At 49.3% G+C, this 17,042-nt stretch overlaps 1 protein-coding gene across 3 annotated transcripts in view; it reads left to right on the top strand.

Moving 5' to 3' along the window:
* HTR4 (5-hydroxytryptamine receptor 4) overlaps positions 1–17,042 on the top strand; it is a 133,645-nt gene continuing 116,603 nt past the window's right edge. For 2 of the 3 annotated variants that reach the window (XR_005824316.1, XM_040573343.1), the window contains exon 1: positions 2–72. The gene's annotated coding sequence lies outside the window, so the exon portion shown is untranslated. Of the gene's footprint in view, positions 73–17,042 lie in introns of all 3 variants that reach the window. The other variant, XM_040573342.1, reaches the window with a different exon arrangement.

The raw sequence follows: 17,042 nt of genomic DNA, 5'->3' as shown, positions 1-17,042 counted from the left end.
GCCCCGCCGCCGCGATGAGGAGGCGCACCGCCCGGGGAGCCGCGCCGTGCGCCCGGCTCCGGCTCGGCGCTGGTAAGGCGGCGGCACGGCCCCGGGGCAGCCCCGGGGAGCTGGGAGCGGGGGGAGAGGGGATCGGGGGTCGGGGGTATCCGGGGGGACGGGGCTGGACGGCGGGGGGACGCCGGCGGGACTCGCGGGGGCGGTGCGGAGCTGCCGTCCCTCGTCCTGCTCGGGGCTGGCGCCGTGCACCGCACCTGTGTGGCCGCACCTGCCCGCTGCGCGGGGCGAGGGCGGTGGGCACCCACACTCGGCGGGCACCCAGACTTGCGTGTCGTGGCCGTGCCTTTGTCTGTGGCGTTATGGGGGCATCTGCGAGCGCCCGGAGCGTCGGTGCAGATTTGTGCTGTTACTTTTGTTGGCGTAGCTGGAGGGGAGGGCTGAGGTGTGAGTGCAGATAGCCAGCGAGGTAGGAGCACCCCTCCTCGGGGTTCCTCCTGGGATTTGTTACCAGAGTGCGTGCCTGCTAGCTCTGACGCCACTGCGTCTGTTCAACTAGTGATATTCTGCAAACTGCTGGAATTGTCATCAGTGACCCACAGGAAGGCGAAAACCATTATTCCAGCTGGGACAGAACAGGAGCCTGATGCCACTGAGAAAGTTACCAGGGAGAGAGGCTTGTCGGGCTTTGCAGGAATAGGAAACATTGCTTAAGTGATGCTGAAGGAAGGTGTTTTCCAGGAGCAGAGCTGTGGGAATTCAGACAGCTCTGTGCTCTGACAGCCACGTCCCGGGGTCCACAGTGCAAAGCTTTCCCTGTCACATCCAGGCTGTCCAGGCTCTGTATCCATTCCAAGCCCATGGCGCTGAGGCTACAGGTTTCGTTGCTGCTGGACGTCGACCTTGCTCAGACTTACTCCAAAGACGAGGGAACTTAGCAGGAATCCTATTCATTTTTAAGTGCGTTCAGGTACTGGGAGAGGAGCCAATTTGTGGATCTGACGCCAGGAGGGACGGAGCCGTGTCTGTGAATGAAAAACTGGTGTCATTTCCTTGAAACCCCAAAGCATCTCGCCTAGCTCCAAAACAAACTTCCCCTATGGAAACTTCATAGAAGGGTGAGTAATTAAAACATTACACAGCTGCAAGTCTCTGCTGCTTCGGGGCAGCTAGGAAGGAGATCGGTCCCGGCTGATGGGCTTTAAGCTCCCAGACAGCAGTGGCAGTTGGCCTGGACCGTGCTTTGAAGTGTGTGATGTCATTATGACATCATTTCTTTTTCAAAATCAAATGCTTTTCTTTTAATGGGAATATTGTGCTGTGTTTCTTGGAGGAGAATGGTTTCCTCTGCCCCGTGTTACAGCAGTTGGCCACATTTGCTTGGGATAGCAAAGGCAAGGTGGACTTTTCTACAAGGTTGCTTGGAGTTTGCTGTCATCTCAGGGGTGATGGATAGCCCAGGACGTGGGCAGTCTCCAGGGAAGGCAGCACGGGGTTTTGCAGAGCGCTGTGCAGAACAGCTCCGGGGGCAGGCGAGTGGCAAAGGATCTGTGGGCACGCTCCGGGCAGGAGGGAACCCGGCTCCCCATGGTGCTCCCCGCAGGAGGGCGACCCCCTGAAGTGTGCGAGTAGCAGCACCTGCCTTCCAGCCTCTGGAAAGGTCTTCGCGGTTTCCTTTTTCCTCTCCCAGCCCGACCTCAGCACCGTCAATACTGTCCAGTAACTGAATTGAAAAACAAACATATGAGTGAACCTGTTTGTTTGCCTAAATAATAAGTATTTACACACCAAGGTACATTTATCCTATTTCTTTAAACAGTCCCCTGCTGGGGATAGACTTAAATAGTTTAATTTCCCCAGGACTTTGTAAACACAGATTTGAAAGTAGCAGGAGCAGCACGCTGAGTGCGCCCGTCCAAGCTCTCTAGGAAGCCTCCAAAGTTGTACGTGCAGCTCCTCCGTGCCAGCTGCGCTCCCACGGGTGCCATTGGTGCTTCGCTGCCGCCATGGCCTCCCCGTGCTCTGGAACCAGCTGGCACGTCTCCAGCTTTCCACCTTTGCTCCCTTCTTGCAAGTAGTGCCTATCTCCAGGTAATCTGAGGCAGGACAAAGAGCAGGGGTCTAAGTCTTCTGGGTGAGAGCTGCCCGCCTACACCAAGTGGCAGGGGTTGCCAGCGGAAGGCAAGGAGCGATGCCTTCCCAGGAACGGAGAGAGGTGGCTTGACATGGCACAGAGAAGTGCAGGCAGGTTGTGGTGAGAAGGATGCTGGAAAGGAGGCAGGAATACCCCACCGCTCCTCTCAGGACCCCTCGGGGCTCTGATGCTTTCCGCGCTCCTCCATCCTCAGCTGGAGACAGCAGGAGGCAGTGCCTGGGGGGATGCAAGGACAGGGATGGGGCCCAGATCCTGGTCCCGCGGTGCTCTGGGGGGGTGGAAGGAGCTGAGAGCCTTGTGGTGGGGACAGCGGGGTCCTCTGCAGGGGCTGAGCGTGCTTCCTGCCATCTCCCTCGCTGTAGGGGCAGCAAGGGAAGGTCTGGAGTGTGTGCCAAGGAGGTGCAAGGAGGACACATATTGCCTTGCACATCAAACTGTCATGCTACACAATATGGAAATCTTTGTTGTGGGTTCGTGTTTGAAACCAAAGCTGGCATTGGTGTGAAAAGTGGGGGACTGCCGTGCCATCCTTTCAGCACTTGCTGGTGTACGGGAGTGGAGAATTGGGGTAGGGCGATGGCCCCAGGCCTGGGCCCGTTCCCAGATACACGTGCCCAGCCTGTGTGAATGGCAAGACTCTCCGTAATTCGTCATGCAGCCCTGCTGATTCACACTGCCTTGGGACCTAGCACAAAGCCTGTAGTGCACCTTGTAGAAACACAGAGTTCTGCAGCTAAACATCTCGCCGAACAGCATGCCAAGTCGATAGAGCCTTGTGTGTCAGGGCATAACAATCGCTAAGCTCCTGAGGGTTAAAGAAAATCTTCCCTTATGGGAAGACTATTAATTAATTATCCACTTCTGGCTTCCCTAGCCCATTTGCTGAAAAAGATGGTGATGAATGCCAAGTGAGAAACCATTCTCTGCTCTGACGTGCCAGTCCCCATGCTTGATTCCTCAGGTAGTTTCTCAAAAAATTTCCAGGTCTAAGAAGACCAATACACCAAATTAAATGATAATAACAGTTCTTTGGAAGCCTGGCTGATTGCTCCGGGAAGTGGAGTGTTTCCCTCTGAAAGCTGTGTGAAAAGATGCTGAGGAGCAGGGGGGACCCTTTCTACTTGACCTGCACTGACCCCCAAAATTTTATCCCAGCTGGTGATGGCAACTTCTACCTTCAGGTGTGTGCTTGGCTTCGGCTATCCTATCATCTGCTTATATAGATATCATCTATATCTGTGCTGATAAAGGAGAAGAGAAAGCATGGCATCATTCCTCACCATTAGGAATTACTTCTGGGGTGGGAGAGCAGGGCAATCCCTTCAGGTCCCCAGAGAGTTGAACATCGGCGTAGTTTCTGCTACTGCCTCCTCTGGGTGGGGGGGGGGAGTAAAGCCACAGGAAAGGTAAAACGCACTTCCAGCCTAGCTCCAGCTGCAGCTCGAGGCTGCTGCTGTGCGGGCACATGTGGCTGCTGGCGTTCAGCTGGGCAGGCTGCTTTTAGCTGAGAAGAACCTCGTTGCCCTGCACCTTATGGGGTGGAGAAGGAAAGTGCTTCATGGCTTTCATGTTGAATCTCCTTCATGGCCATTTCCAGGGGATCCCTGTTCTCCCTGGTGCATTTAGGTGTGGGGCTGCCTGTTTTCTGTAGAAGCTGGTGGTTATCAGCACGGTCTAACCCTCACCTCGGCGAGTGCAGAGCGCGGCTTATCTCCCATGGGAGCCTTCGCACGGGGGTCAGGAGCTGGGAAAAGGATGCGCCGTCTGCTTGTTCTCTTAGCTAACATGAGACTGAAACCTGGACCTTCAGAGCAGCTGACTTTAATTTGGTCATGTTGTGTAATTCCGTTAGACTTATTGTTATTAGAACAAATAATCCAATTTAGGCCCCTCCTCAAGCCCAGTGCGTTCGAGCGGCTGCAGACACGTGGGTTACAGCGAGGGACGCAGCCAGCAATGCACAGTGGAAAGCAAATTACTCTGTAAGAAGACAAATAGGACTTCGAAAATTTTATGTGATTAGGGGAGCAATTAGAGAAAATAGCGGCAGGTGCACTCGCCCAGTGGCTCGTGCACTGCTGGAGGGGGCGGTGGTGGGGCTGCTGCTCCCCAGGGCAGGAGTCGTTCCCAAGCCCCCTGATCTGGTGTTTTGCAGAGCCGAAATGGGAGCTTGGGGCCTCCTCCGCTGTGCCCTCATCCCCTCCTTCTGGCCCCATTGGTGAAGGTACTTGCAGCCACAGCAATGGCTTAAAAGACCCAAGAGAGTCAAAAAAGTCCAAGACCTCTGCATAGGCTTTGAAAATCAGACCCGTATGGTCCCACTCCCACTCACCAGCTGCATCCCCACGCTCCCGCTGCCTCCCCCCGAGCTCAGGGCCCGGCTGTTGGTCCCTGGCTGGGCGAGAGCCACGCTCAGCCAAGCACCGGGAGGCTGAAGTCATGGCCAGTGGCTGCTGCTGCCCTTCATGCTGCAGCAGCACCGCTCACAGCCGTGAGCACCAGAGCCACCACTCTGCTTGGGCTCAGTGTGCCCTGAGTCACGCTGCTGTGAGGCTCATTATTTTACTTTTTTTTCCCCTTTCGGTTCGAGACGGTAGAGACAAGTTCTGCCCTTAGTATAGTTCCCATGGAGATGGATTTGATGCCGTACGTTACAGGGGGATGAGGCACAGTTGGATCTCTCCTGGGCCAGCCGTTCCCCCCGGGTCCTTGGCACAATGTCCCTCCCAGTGGGAACCTCAGCTGCTTCCCAGCTGGCTCCTGCGCTCCTGGAGGGGCACAGGGTGGGGACTCAACTGAAAGGTAGGTTCCTCAGTGTGCCCATCCAGGTGTTTGGGGAACATTGCCAACTCTCCAGGCTGTCCCCATCTCTGGCACTAAGTTACTGTGTGTATATATATATATATATATATATACATATATCTGTCTGTATCAGAAGTACTCAAGGGTCAGGAAAGTGAGATTTCTGGGCTCTGCCCACTGCTGCAGTGCTGTCTTCTGCTGCTGCCCTGCCCAACTCTCTTGCATGCTCAAGTCCCAGTTTTTCAAGCCACATGGAGGGTGCAGACGGTGTGTCCGTTCCTCAGGAAGGAGTTGGTTTCCACCTTCATGCCTGAAAGTGCTTGAAATTGGTAAACTGTGACATTATTCCTTTCAGCATCTGAGCAGCCACTCTCACAGCATCCATGAAAAGCTCACAATACTCTCTTCAAATGCAGAAGGCTTAATTTGGACTGATGGATGGTAGATCCTGTGAATGAATTCTTCCATGCGGGAGTCCTGGCTCATCAGGCAAGGAGGTGTCCTTAGGTGTCCTGACTCTAGTGGGGCACCTCAGCTAAACAAGGTGTGCGCCACTGGGCCCTTGTGAAGTGAGTGGCAAGGTGGGACCCAGGCTGGTGTCATAAGGACCAGAAAAGTTGCAGAAAAATATTTGTGGCAATCTGCTGAATTGCTGGCCTCTTTGATGGTGTGCCATGGCTGTGTTAACATTAGGGAAGTCATCTCTGTCACCATTAAAGCCTTTCTCAGAGGTCTGCCTGAGGACTTGAAAGATGCAGCTGATTTTAGATGAGTCAAAGCAATGGAAGATACTTCCTTTTTATGGGCCCTCCATGGGGATGTTACAAAAACATGTTTTCCCTAACAGGGAAAACTACCGAGCAAAATTTTTATCATTCAGCAGAGAAGGTAAAAAGGAAATAAAATATAAAAAGTGAAAAGCAGTCAATATATACCCAGAAAAATAAGGGCAGGTAATAGCAATGAATATAATTAGAAGTTAGAACATGGAGGTGCCTGATAAGGGAGGCTAAAGGAATCAGTGAAATGGTAATGAGAAGGAGGGTTAAAGATGAAGAGAAAGCATCTTCCAGGCACGTTAGAAATCAACAGGATGCTACATTCAGAAAAACTCTTTTGCTGGGTGTACATGGTAGAGTCGCAACAGGAAAAGAAAGCTTTAAATTCAACTTCAGCATATGCTGAAGGTTATTCTCCAAATCACCCTTCTCCCTGGCAAGAAGTGCCATCTACCTTTGCTATCACCAGACTTCCAGCTGAGAAAAGGTATTGGCCAGCAAGTCAAGTAGCATAAGTTGTCATGATAATAATACCGCGGTCCTACCCTAGTGCATTTTTTTACTCTACACCTTTCTCTGAAGACAGCACCTCCATTATTTTCTTCTTTTAGAAGGAAAGCTGAGAGAAAAAGGGACTTCTCCAAATCACTGTTAGTGGTTAGTATCAGAATCAGGCATAACCCCCTGGCATGTGCTCTGGCAGTGTCTGTGGTGCAGGTGACACACTGTTATTGTGGCGATACACTGGTTTATGCCAGTGACAGATTATCACCCTATGAGCAATCGCTCCCTGGGGGTGCTATTCCATGGAAAAGCAGATTCCAAAGTGGAAAATCTTACCCACCCCGAAGCCAACAGTAATATTATCACTAGTTTCATCTATAGATATTTAAAGCCAGAAAAGGACTTCTCTGATCATCTTATCCGTTCTCTTATCTACAAATGAAAAATACAAACAAAAGAAAAGCTGTAGCTAAGGAAATGTCTTCATGATTAACTCCAAAATATCAGATGGGGAATGATAAAAAAAAAAAAAGAAAAAAAAAAAAAGAAAGAAACCGGTTGTATCCTTTAATAACAATAGAAAACACAAACAAAAACACAACTGTTAAAATTCTCACTTGACTGCGAGGATTTCTCAACAGCCCATATGAAAGTGTCTGGAAGGACAGAAAGAAAGGAGATGATTTTGGGCAGCAGTTTGATCCCTTCTTGGGGCAAACTCCAGGCTGTTCCTTGGGTTCTGTTGTGTGACAAGACCTTCTGGTTGATGCAGTGCCAGATGGGGCATGTACAAGGAGAGAAGAGAGTCTGGGTGAGCTGCCGGAGACCAGACCTGGCATGCTGTGTTGTGCGTCTTGCTTTATGAGTGCAGCCATTCCAATTAACAGGGTGCCTTGCAAAGTGAGGTCCTATTCATTGGGCAGAAGATGAACCAGGCTAAATTCTTCTCATTAAGCTAAGCCTGCACATCAGTGGTGTTGGCCTTGACTGTGCCAAGAAAGATGTCAGCCTCTGAAGGTAGACAGTATGAAAAGCAGTCATGGTCTATTAAAATCATAGAATGACAGAATATCCTGAGTTGAAAGGGACCCACAAGGATTATCGAGTCCAGCTCCTGGCTCCACACAGGACCACCCAAAAGTCAGACCGCGCGTCTGAGGGCGTTATCCAAACACTTCTTGAACTCTGGCAGCCTTGGTGCCATGACCACTGCCCTGGGGAGCCTGCCCCAGTGCCCAGCCACCTCTGGGTGCAGAACCTTTCCCTAACACCCAGCCTGACTTTCCCCTGTTCCAGCTCCATCCCTCAGGTCCTGTCGCTGTCCCCAGAGAGCAGAGCTCAGCGCCCGCCCCTCCGCTCCCCTTGTGAGGGAGCTGCAGGCTGCCATGAGGCCTCCCCTCAGCCTGCTCTGCTCTGGGCCAAACAAACCAAGGGACTTCAGCCGCTCCTCATACATCTTGCCCCCCAGACCCTTCACCATCTTCATAGCCATTCTTTGGCCACTTTAACCATTTTATGTCCTTATATTGTGATGCACTAAACTGCCCACAAAACTCAAAATGAAGCTGCACCAGAGCAGAGGACACCCACTTCCCTCAACCAGCCAGTAGCACCGTGCCTGATGCACCCCAAGCCAAGGTTGGCCCTCCTTGCTTTTAGGGCCTGCTGCTGGCTCATCTTCAACTTGCCATCAACCAGAACCCCCAGATCCCTTTCCACAGGGCTGCGCTCCAGCCCCTTGTCCCCCAGTCTGTATTTACAGCCAGGGTTGTGCCAACCCAGGTGCTGAATCCAGCACTTGCTTTTGTTATACTTCATACTCTTGGTGATTGCCCAGCCCTCTAATTTGTCAGGATCTCTCTGCAAGGCCTCTCTATTCTTGACGGAGTCAACAGCTCCTCTCAGTTTAGTGTTGCCCACAAACTTAGTATACCTTCGAGTCCTGCATCCAAGCCATTTAATAAAACATTAAAGAAAACAGGCCCTGAAAAGGAGCCCTGTCAAACTCCACTAGTGACTGACTGCCAGCGTGATGTAACCCCATTTAAGTGTCTAGTTTTAAATATCTCCATTGGTATGCTTCAGTCATTTCCCTCGAATCTGTACTCCGCAGATTTCCCTTCACACTGCGTAGAGATATTTGTGTTTCTGAATCTCACTGTTTTTTTGGTTATTGTGATGCTTTTCCATAGTAGTCACTGGCCATAGCTGCCAGGTTGTAAGCTTCTGCTTTTCACAATACTGTAAGTTTTTTATGTAACCTGAATTACTCCCGTTTTACACAGAATTGCACAGGGCCTATTTTAGCTGCTTAGCCTTCATATAAATAAATAAGATTTTCAAAAGCATCTGTGAAATTATAAAACCCAAACCTATTTTCTATGTGCCAGTGACATGCAGAGCCCAAGTTTTACTGAGGATTACATTGAGAAGTGTTGTAAATGCTTTAGAAAGCCATGGCAGCTCAAAGGAAGCAAGAACTTTATGTTTCAGTTTGCTTTTTTAAAATAAGGTTTCTAAGAATTGATCTTAGAGTGGCTTGAGTTAGCTCAAACTAAGAAGAAATTGATCTAAGCTGAACTTGAGCTGACTTTTAAACAAAAATTAGTACAAATGTGCATATGCTAAGCATTAGAAACTAAAAGGTCTTGAGGGACATTTAAAGAAAAAAATGTCTATATTAAGTGGATTCCAGGATTTACTCTGAAGCCAGGGTTTTCTGGGATGAAATCAGGAGAGTTACTTTATAGCCATGGGGATTCTGTCTGCTGGAGACATGACCTGCTTAATTTCTCAGGAGGATATCACAGGTCTGTCCTGCCTAATCTTAGGCAAATAACTGGGTTCCCACTACTGCCAGCGAGGAGAAATAGGAGAACTTTGATACCTCAGCTTCTCGCTTGAAATTTGGCAGGAAGAGCACAGCAGGTCCCCAGGAGTAGTAGGTGCTGCTCGTCCTTCTGCAGCCTGCAGGACACTGCTCTGATGGTGGAGCAGCCAGGTTCACCTCACAGCTCATCACTGTGTGATGCCATAAAGCCCCAGAGCATCCATGGGAAACAGAAGGTCTTCTTAGCTTCCATAGGCTGCATAAATCAGTAAATATTCCCTGATGTGCACAGCCTTTGTGCCTAGCAGAGCAGAACAGGGAGGAAGTCAGAGGCTGGATGAGGCTGGTAGCAGGTGACTGAATATCTGGGGCTTGCATCACCCTTCTTACTTCTAGGAGATTTCCAGAGAAAACTTTTATTTTGTGAAGGGACTATAGAGTGAACACACTGGGGGACATTTGCAGGGTGCACAAGACTCTTCTGGGTTGGATTTGCTTGTGACATGCAGTGCTATGGGTCTGGGCTTCACCCCTTTGCTCTCACCCCATGAGAGTGGGTGAGAATTTGGTGAAAGTAAAACAGGACCTGTGGCAGAGAGACCTACTGTGTAAGCATGTAATGGCCAGTTACTTGAGGCCTGTTGCTGCTGGTGGAAGATGGAGTTTGCCTTCCTTCCTCCTTTTTGCTTTCATCCACTTGTTTAAGAGCTTTGCTGGTCAGGGGAAAATCACAGAAGCCAATTAAAATCTAATTGCAAAGACGTATTTTATGAGTACATGATTTTCTGTGCACCCTGCTTAGCTGTATGATCTCATTGATCGGAACCCTCTATTACAGTTCATGGAAGAAAATGACCAGCCCTACCTGCACTTCTATTTACTTTTAATATGATAAAGCAGGCAATACTTGCACAATGTAAAATATAACCAGGAAAGCAGGAAATCGATGGAAGAAGGGAATTTCCTCTCTTTTGCCTATTGAGTTCAGGATTTCTCCAATCCACTGGGAAACTGTTACCACTGGAGGAAGCAACTGCTGAAAGAGAGGAAAAAAAATGGGCTCCTCATGAGAAACCGTGGTGTGTGGGTGACAATCTGCCATGAAGTCAGGGCACAGTGGGTGCAAATATCAGAGAAGACCTCTGTGCAAGGTAAATTTTTAGCTCCTGGAAGAAAAGCATGGCTACGGGCAGCCAGCACTGAGCACTCTCCTGTCTTGTCCCTATCAGCATCCCGGAGCCTTGACTAAAACTTCCGCTCAGTATCTGCAGAATCCCCTTAAAATAGGGGCCTGGTGGTGTCCTGTGGCTAGTGACTAACCCCTGAGACCCCCCTGTGTCAATAGCTGTGGTGTCCCCGATCTTCCAGGGCCCTTCCTTGGGCAGCTGCTGGAAAGTCCTTCCTAAATGCCACACGTGCACCAGGCCACTGTCTCTTTGCATCCTCTTTCCTATAGAATAAAGTGCTCCAACAAGGAATATGTCCTTCCTGCATGGCTCCCGTGAGCACCAGCTCTCAGCTAGCTTTTTCTTAAACTGTTTTAGCCTCGGATGGGTGTGAGATTGTCAATTCAGTTCTGGGTCAGGCAGAGGGAGAAACATGGGCTCTGGTCACTGTGGATTTTGAAATTCAATGCAGCATGCTTCTCGCATGAGGCCATAACCTTGTGTTTTCCTGAGGTGTTTATTTTTGATTTATACAGACACTTTAGAAATGCTGACATGGGGATTTGGGTTGTTTTTGCCTGAAAGTGTTGATAGCCTCTTCAATAGTAACTTAAAAGTTTTTGTTCTGGAATTAACACAATAGGGGGCCCAGAATGATCTTTTACATTATAATGCCATGACAATGGGATGCCAATAAACTGTCATGAAACTCACGATGCTGCCATTGTTTGGTGTATAAAAGCTGGTTGGTAAATATACATTGCATGAAAAAAATCTCCTACTCAGCAGATTGTGCTTCCAATGAATTATGTAGGAGACATCAAAGAGAATTAGGGCTTTATTAAGGACTAGCTTCTTCAGACTAACTATTGTTTAAAAAGAAGGATTTGGTGCAAATACTTTTTTTGGTGTAAGAGCTGAAATCGCACAGGTTCACTTTGCTCATCCAGGACATCATCCCGCTCTCGCTTTAAAGCTGAGAAGGTCACAGGGACCAGAAGGGCGCTCGAGCTGCCGTTAAGAGAGGAAAGGACCCAGAGCAAGATAAGGCAACGAAAACTGCAGCGTGCTCCTCAGTGTCATTAATACTTCACTGGAATTAGAAATATCACAATAGTTAGGAAAGGTGATAAACTAAGTAACTCTGATAGCAAATATTGGTAGGGAAATGCCAGTGAAAGCGAAAATGCTACACCTTAGTCCAGGAGCTGCAGACTCTATTAAGAACTAAAGAGATTAGATAGAAGAAAGAGTGCTGCGTGTAGATTTTGATTTATGTTATTATGTTTCAAGATAGTACGTGAAGGAAAATTACATTTGGCAAATAAATTGGCTTTCAGCTCTTGCACCAGCCCCCAGGTGCTGCTGTGAGGTTTTGCCCGAAGACCTGTCTCAGGATGTTTTCAGCCTGGTTTGTAAGCTGCAGAGGTGATGAACAGATCCCAAGTATGTGCAGGTCTGGTCAGGACTGGATGCTTATTTGAAGTGAGGACAGCTCAGCCTGGTGCCGTCTGGGGACTGGGCAAGTAAGGGAAGAGTTGAGCTGAACCATGTTGTAGCAGAAATTCCTTCTGCGTTGGAAAAGATGACTTATTGGTTTCCTGGAACAAGCACAGATGTTGCTGAGTAGTTACAGGGAGAGGTAAAAATTAAAAGGTGGGGAGTAGATTGTGAGGAGCATGGGCTGCATATGGATGTGCAGAAAGCTCTGAGACCTCCTGGAAGGATGGGTGAGTCCTCAGCCTGGTCTGCAATGGGGAAGCTGTTCCTTCTGAGCACACAGCAGCTTTTTTAGGGTCTTTCACTCTTCCTAAATTGTCTCAGGGAGAATGTCCTTGTTAAAAAAAATGGTTTCTGGTCACATTTTTCTGATTAGCAGGGCTAAAGCCACTGTGAGGTGGATAATGGGAGGTGGACAGGATACAGCTGAGCCAGGTGGTGCCAAGTTCAGCTTCTCTGCTCAGTCCGTGCCTGATCACACAGGGATTTGGACAAGGCTGCCAGCTTTGCTTTTAAGGAAGTCTTCAATTTTCTTTTAACCCTGTTTGGGGAAAAAACTTTTAATTCCAGGACCAGCTTTTAATTCCAGGACCAGCTTTAGAGTCATCTTCTCCAGAGGACAGTGCTGGGGACCAGGTAGCATTTTCAGGTTCCTCCCATTTGCAGCGCTGGTTGGGTGTGAGGGGACATGTTCAGTAACCACACTGAGCCAGGTCTGCTTACCAGGGATGCTGAAATTTGCTTGATGAGTGATGAAACAGGCTTTGAACACTAATTTATATTTCAGGTTACTTTGCAGTTCTTGGTTAAAGTCAATAATCGCATGTTTTGCATTTGATGTAACATAGGCACACACCTTCCCCGTCTTTCACCTGCACTCAGGGCCCTGTGAGGAGGATTTTGGAAACCTCACCTTGTGGGGTTCTGGTGTGGTGGGGGGCACAGCCCCTGTACTCCCTGTGCTGCCCTGCCCTGCTGGAGCCAGCCCCATGGCAGCAATTGTTATGCAGGGCAGAAAGAAGGGCAAGGAAAAAGCTTGGAAGCAGGTGAAGGCTTACCCGTAACCGAGTGTCTTCTGGCTGCTTGGCACTTTGAAAATGAGAAGGGCTGTGGTCTGGGAGCACTCACCATTATTTATTCTAGCAGGAATGATAACGGTGGCAGCAGAGTTAGTGCCTCTCTGGCTCATCGGCATTTATCCCGTTCTCAGAACTCCCCTGCCTTCCCCTCCTGGCATCACTGCTTGATGGATGAGCTGAGACGTGTGCTGGGTGGCTGGCGCTGCAACGTTTCCCAGTCGGTTCCTCTGTCTTCCACAGCCACATCCCTCTAGCAAACATCTGATCCTTCACGAGTCTTTGGGTCCATGGACATTTATTGTGACAGCTTTTGTTTATTTAAAAACAGAAAAAAATAGCAATGAGAGCCCAGATCAGGGATCCAAATATAGGGAGCCCAAGAGAGACTCAAAGCTCTGATCTTGGCACAGGAGAACATTTTTAGGTCATGAAGAATTAAAAAAGCGTGGCTAAAAACAACAGCCACAAGAAAAGCGCCCCGAAGACATGTGCAAAGAAAAATGGCAAACAGAGTGCACACTGATTATCATCCTTCACCGATGCTCCAACCCCAGGCAAAAATAGTGTCGGGCGCGGGACGCCGCGCAGCAGCATCCGCACTGAATCAAGCATCGCACTGCAGCTCCCCCTCCTCATCGTCACAGCCATGAACTCAGTCTGCCCTGGCCACCAAGAGGTTGTCTTCCCTGGGGGGTTGTGTCCAGACAGTTTTGGATGGGTCTTTGTGCCCTGTGAGGCCCCCACCGCCCTCTGCATCACAGGGCAGAGGAGTCTCTCCTCCTCGGGGAGGAGACTGCTCATAACAGAGATCTTCTTCCCGTCAAGTAGCAAAAGAGATGGGTGGCAACACCAAAAAGGATTTATAATTTTAACCCCAGAGCATTTGTAGGATTGCTGTGGTGCATGGAGCGATGCTCATTCCCTCCCTTTATAGCAGCGAGGTGGGTCGTCCGCATCTCCTTTGGAGACTTGGTGGGAAAAGGTCTTCTTCCCTTCGGCTTTCCTCTGGCCAGCCCTCTACAACAGCATTAATTAGATAGTAAAAACCTAGCTGAAGTTTAAATTCCTGTGCCCCTCTGCACTTTTATAAACAACGAATGAATTAGGATCTCTTTTCTGCTTGTGTTCAGGAAGGCAAGGGCTCCTTATTTGCCATGCTGCTCTGCTGTTAACAGGGGAAACACCGCCAGACTATCTGGAGCCTCTTCTCTTGTAAACTTGTCTCCTCATCTATCTAGCCTTTGCAAGCAATGTTAAACCTTACCAGAAACTGTTAGCAGTGCTTGGGGTGGTCAAGGAAATAGCATGGGCCAGGGAACCCGGTCTGCCAAACTCCTACGGTATCAGTGCAGTTACAAACCGAACACCGTGCCGTGTGGCATGGCTGTGGTTCCACGAGAGGACAAATGCAGCCGGAGACACCAAGCGCCCGGTCAGAAACACGAAGCACCCAGTTGTTGCACGGCCTCTCTCAGCCGTGTAAGTTTGTCAAAACCTTTTACACCGGAGTTGTTTTGTCCTGGCAGGCAGTATGCCAGGCCGGGTCCTGTGTGTCCCCCAGGCGCCGCAGCGCTGGGGATGGAGCACAGGGCTGCAGACACGGTGTCGTGTGCCCAGCCATGCAAGGAAGGTGAGATGACATGCTTGTTGCTCAATGTCGAGATGCCATTTTCACTGTCGGCTGCGTACACATATCATATGAATGAGCATGAAGCCACAGTCATACATACAGGCTTGATTATAAATACAGACAGCTTTCCTAAACAGACGTTAAGATCGCGCTGCGTCAGGGTTTCTGCTGAGCCTTCCCTAGCACGTGGTGAGCTGCTCTCTGGGGAACCAGAGGTGTGTGCAGAGATCTGCTGGCACGGCGGGTGTGTGGTGGCTCTGTGGCGTGCCACGTGCCAGCAAATGCCACCTCCTCCTTTCTCAGGCCCATTTCTGAGAGCAGTGCAGGTGTGCTCGCTACAAGGCTTTACATGGTGGTGGGACAGGATCAGTTGCCATGAATGTAGGATTTTCACCACAAGCCTGTGGCTCTCGGTCACAGGTTTTCATACCCAGGGGGCAGAGATGCAGCAGGCAGGACCCGGGTGCAGTCCGCTGCCTGGAGCCCGCTGTGTGGGCCAGCCCTGTCGCACCCGAGTGCCCAGTCGGACCGAGTGGTTCTGAACGTGGATCCAGGGCAAAACTCCGCAATGTTTCTCATGAGACTTCCTCTAGGACTCATGCTGTGGCTGTCACAGGGCAGCTCTGTCACGGAAGGCTGATCGACCTGATGACGATGAGCTCCTGAGGCAGGAATTACTGCACACAAAGCAGATGGACAATTACTGATTAGGAAGGTATTGCATGGAAAAGGATGTGAAACACACATAAAGCGTGGAAACAACAAAATCCACTGATTAGTGCTGAAAAAGAGTCAAGAGCAGATCTCACACGGAGGAATGCAATGCGTAAGGCAGGGAAGGAGTCCTTCCCCAGCGCTCTTTTCAGGTTGGGAATAGCACTTCAGGAAAGGTGCGGATCTGAGAGCAGAGCAGGAGAGCAGGGCCCTGCTCGTGGCACTGCTCACCAGTACAGACCTGTCTGCAGAAAGGAGAGCAGTAACAGGTCTGTGTCTACTGGGGATAGGAAAAGAAGTCACAGCAATAAAATGCGGCCACAAAGATTTAGGGTGGACTGTAGAAAAATCTCTGTGCGTACTCCCCCAGGATACTGCTTAAGGAGAATGCAGAATCTCCGTCCCTGAATGTCATCTACAGTGGACTAAAATACAGTTGATTCTGATTAAACAGCTCCTCAGGGTCTCCCTCAGCCCCTTTTCCCTGTCTGATTTGTCTCTCTGTGGCCTAAGAATCTGTTTTCCACTCCATCTAAAGAGAAATGTGGAGCTGAAATAACTAAATGACAGACCTGGCAGATTTTCATTATTATTATTTATTTATTTAAAAATTAAAAATGGAAACTTCCTGTAGGGAAAGCCTAATTTTAGTGTGATCTGCTCTTTGTGAAAAAGCCAAGATCGCGAGGAAAACTCATGGGGAAAAATTGTTTACTTACCGGATCTGCTAACTTGATGGTGAAGTCTTTATTGGATCTGTTAGGTTGTTGGTGGTGAAAGATTTTGATTCTGTTTTCCATTAGGATGTTCTTCCTTTGGTTCAAAAGCAGGGCTAAGTGTAACAAACCAAAGCTACAGATAACAGGGAGGAGATTGTTTCAGTTGAGTGTTTCCTGTTCCTCTTTGCAAGGGCAGTTTATGCTTGTTGCGCAGGTGTATTTAGCAGGTGCACTGTAACTACAGGCACTCCTGCCTGCTTACCGAGTGCAGCCAGGATGCATAGCCACACGCCTCTTGGTGCTCATTCAACATGTAGCTCCCAGCAGCTGCGCTCCTCCATGTGAACCTGGAGGAGGAGGAACCAAACCTGACTTAGGGCATGACCAGGGCTGACCTTATTTGTGCTGCTCCATTTCATGGTGGGCTTTGGAGAAGTCATTCTTGTCCCTGCCCTGCTCACAAGCCAGGTCTGAGACCTTGGCTCCCTCAGCAAGCAGTGAGCTCATGAAAGTCGTGGGCTGTCGAAGCAGCATTGCATATTGGACTGGTTCAGGGAAGAGCTGGGTAGCAGAGGCTGGGCACTATTTGTTCATCCAAGAGAAGTGCCGTGATAAATGGCTTTCCACTTCTCTCTCTCCATGTAGAAAGGATTTATTTATTTTTTCAAAGTTCATCTTCGTTCACTGAACACGGGGGGATTATAAAAACATTTCTCTAATTTCTACCATTAGTGGCATATATGCAGACACAAGGTTTGGGGTAGTCACCAATCACACCATTTACTGCTTATTGCAATGTCCCAACACTTTCCCTCCTCCCTCACCATCCCAAAGTAATTAGCAGGGAATTCAGCTGCTGCCTGAATGGACACATTTTCAGCAATCTTCCTTAATTCTTTATTTACTGTAAAATAAGCAGGAAAAAAAATGCAAAATCAGTTCCTCTTCTGCGGGTGGATTTGTTCTCTTATCACATCTCAGACTCTCTCTCCCCTGCCCTTTCCCCAACTGTATCCTGATTTCTGATGAGCTGTGATGAAAAGCAGGCAGGAAAACATCTGATTGCTGCCTGTGAATTCCTCGAGTGAACCTATTTCAGAGGTAACTGGCGTGACAAAAGGCGAGCAATTCTCAATCAGCACTCGGAGCTGATAGCATCCCTTCCTA

Source organism: Cygnus olor, chromosome 14 (assembly GCF_009769625.2).
Source record: "Cygnus olor isolate bCygOlo1 chromosome 14, bCygOlo1.pri.v2, whole genome shotgun sequence".
Taxonomy (NCBI): Eukaryota; Metazoa; Chordata; class Aves; order Anseriformes; family Anatidae; genus Cygnus; species Cygnus olor.
This window is presented reverse-complemented; position numbering and strand designations above follow the sequence as displayed.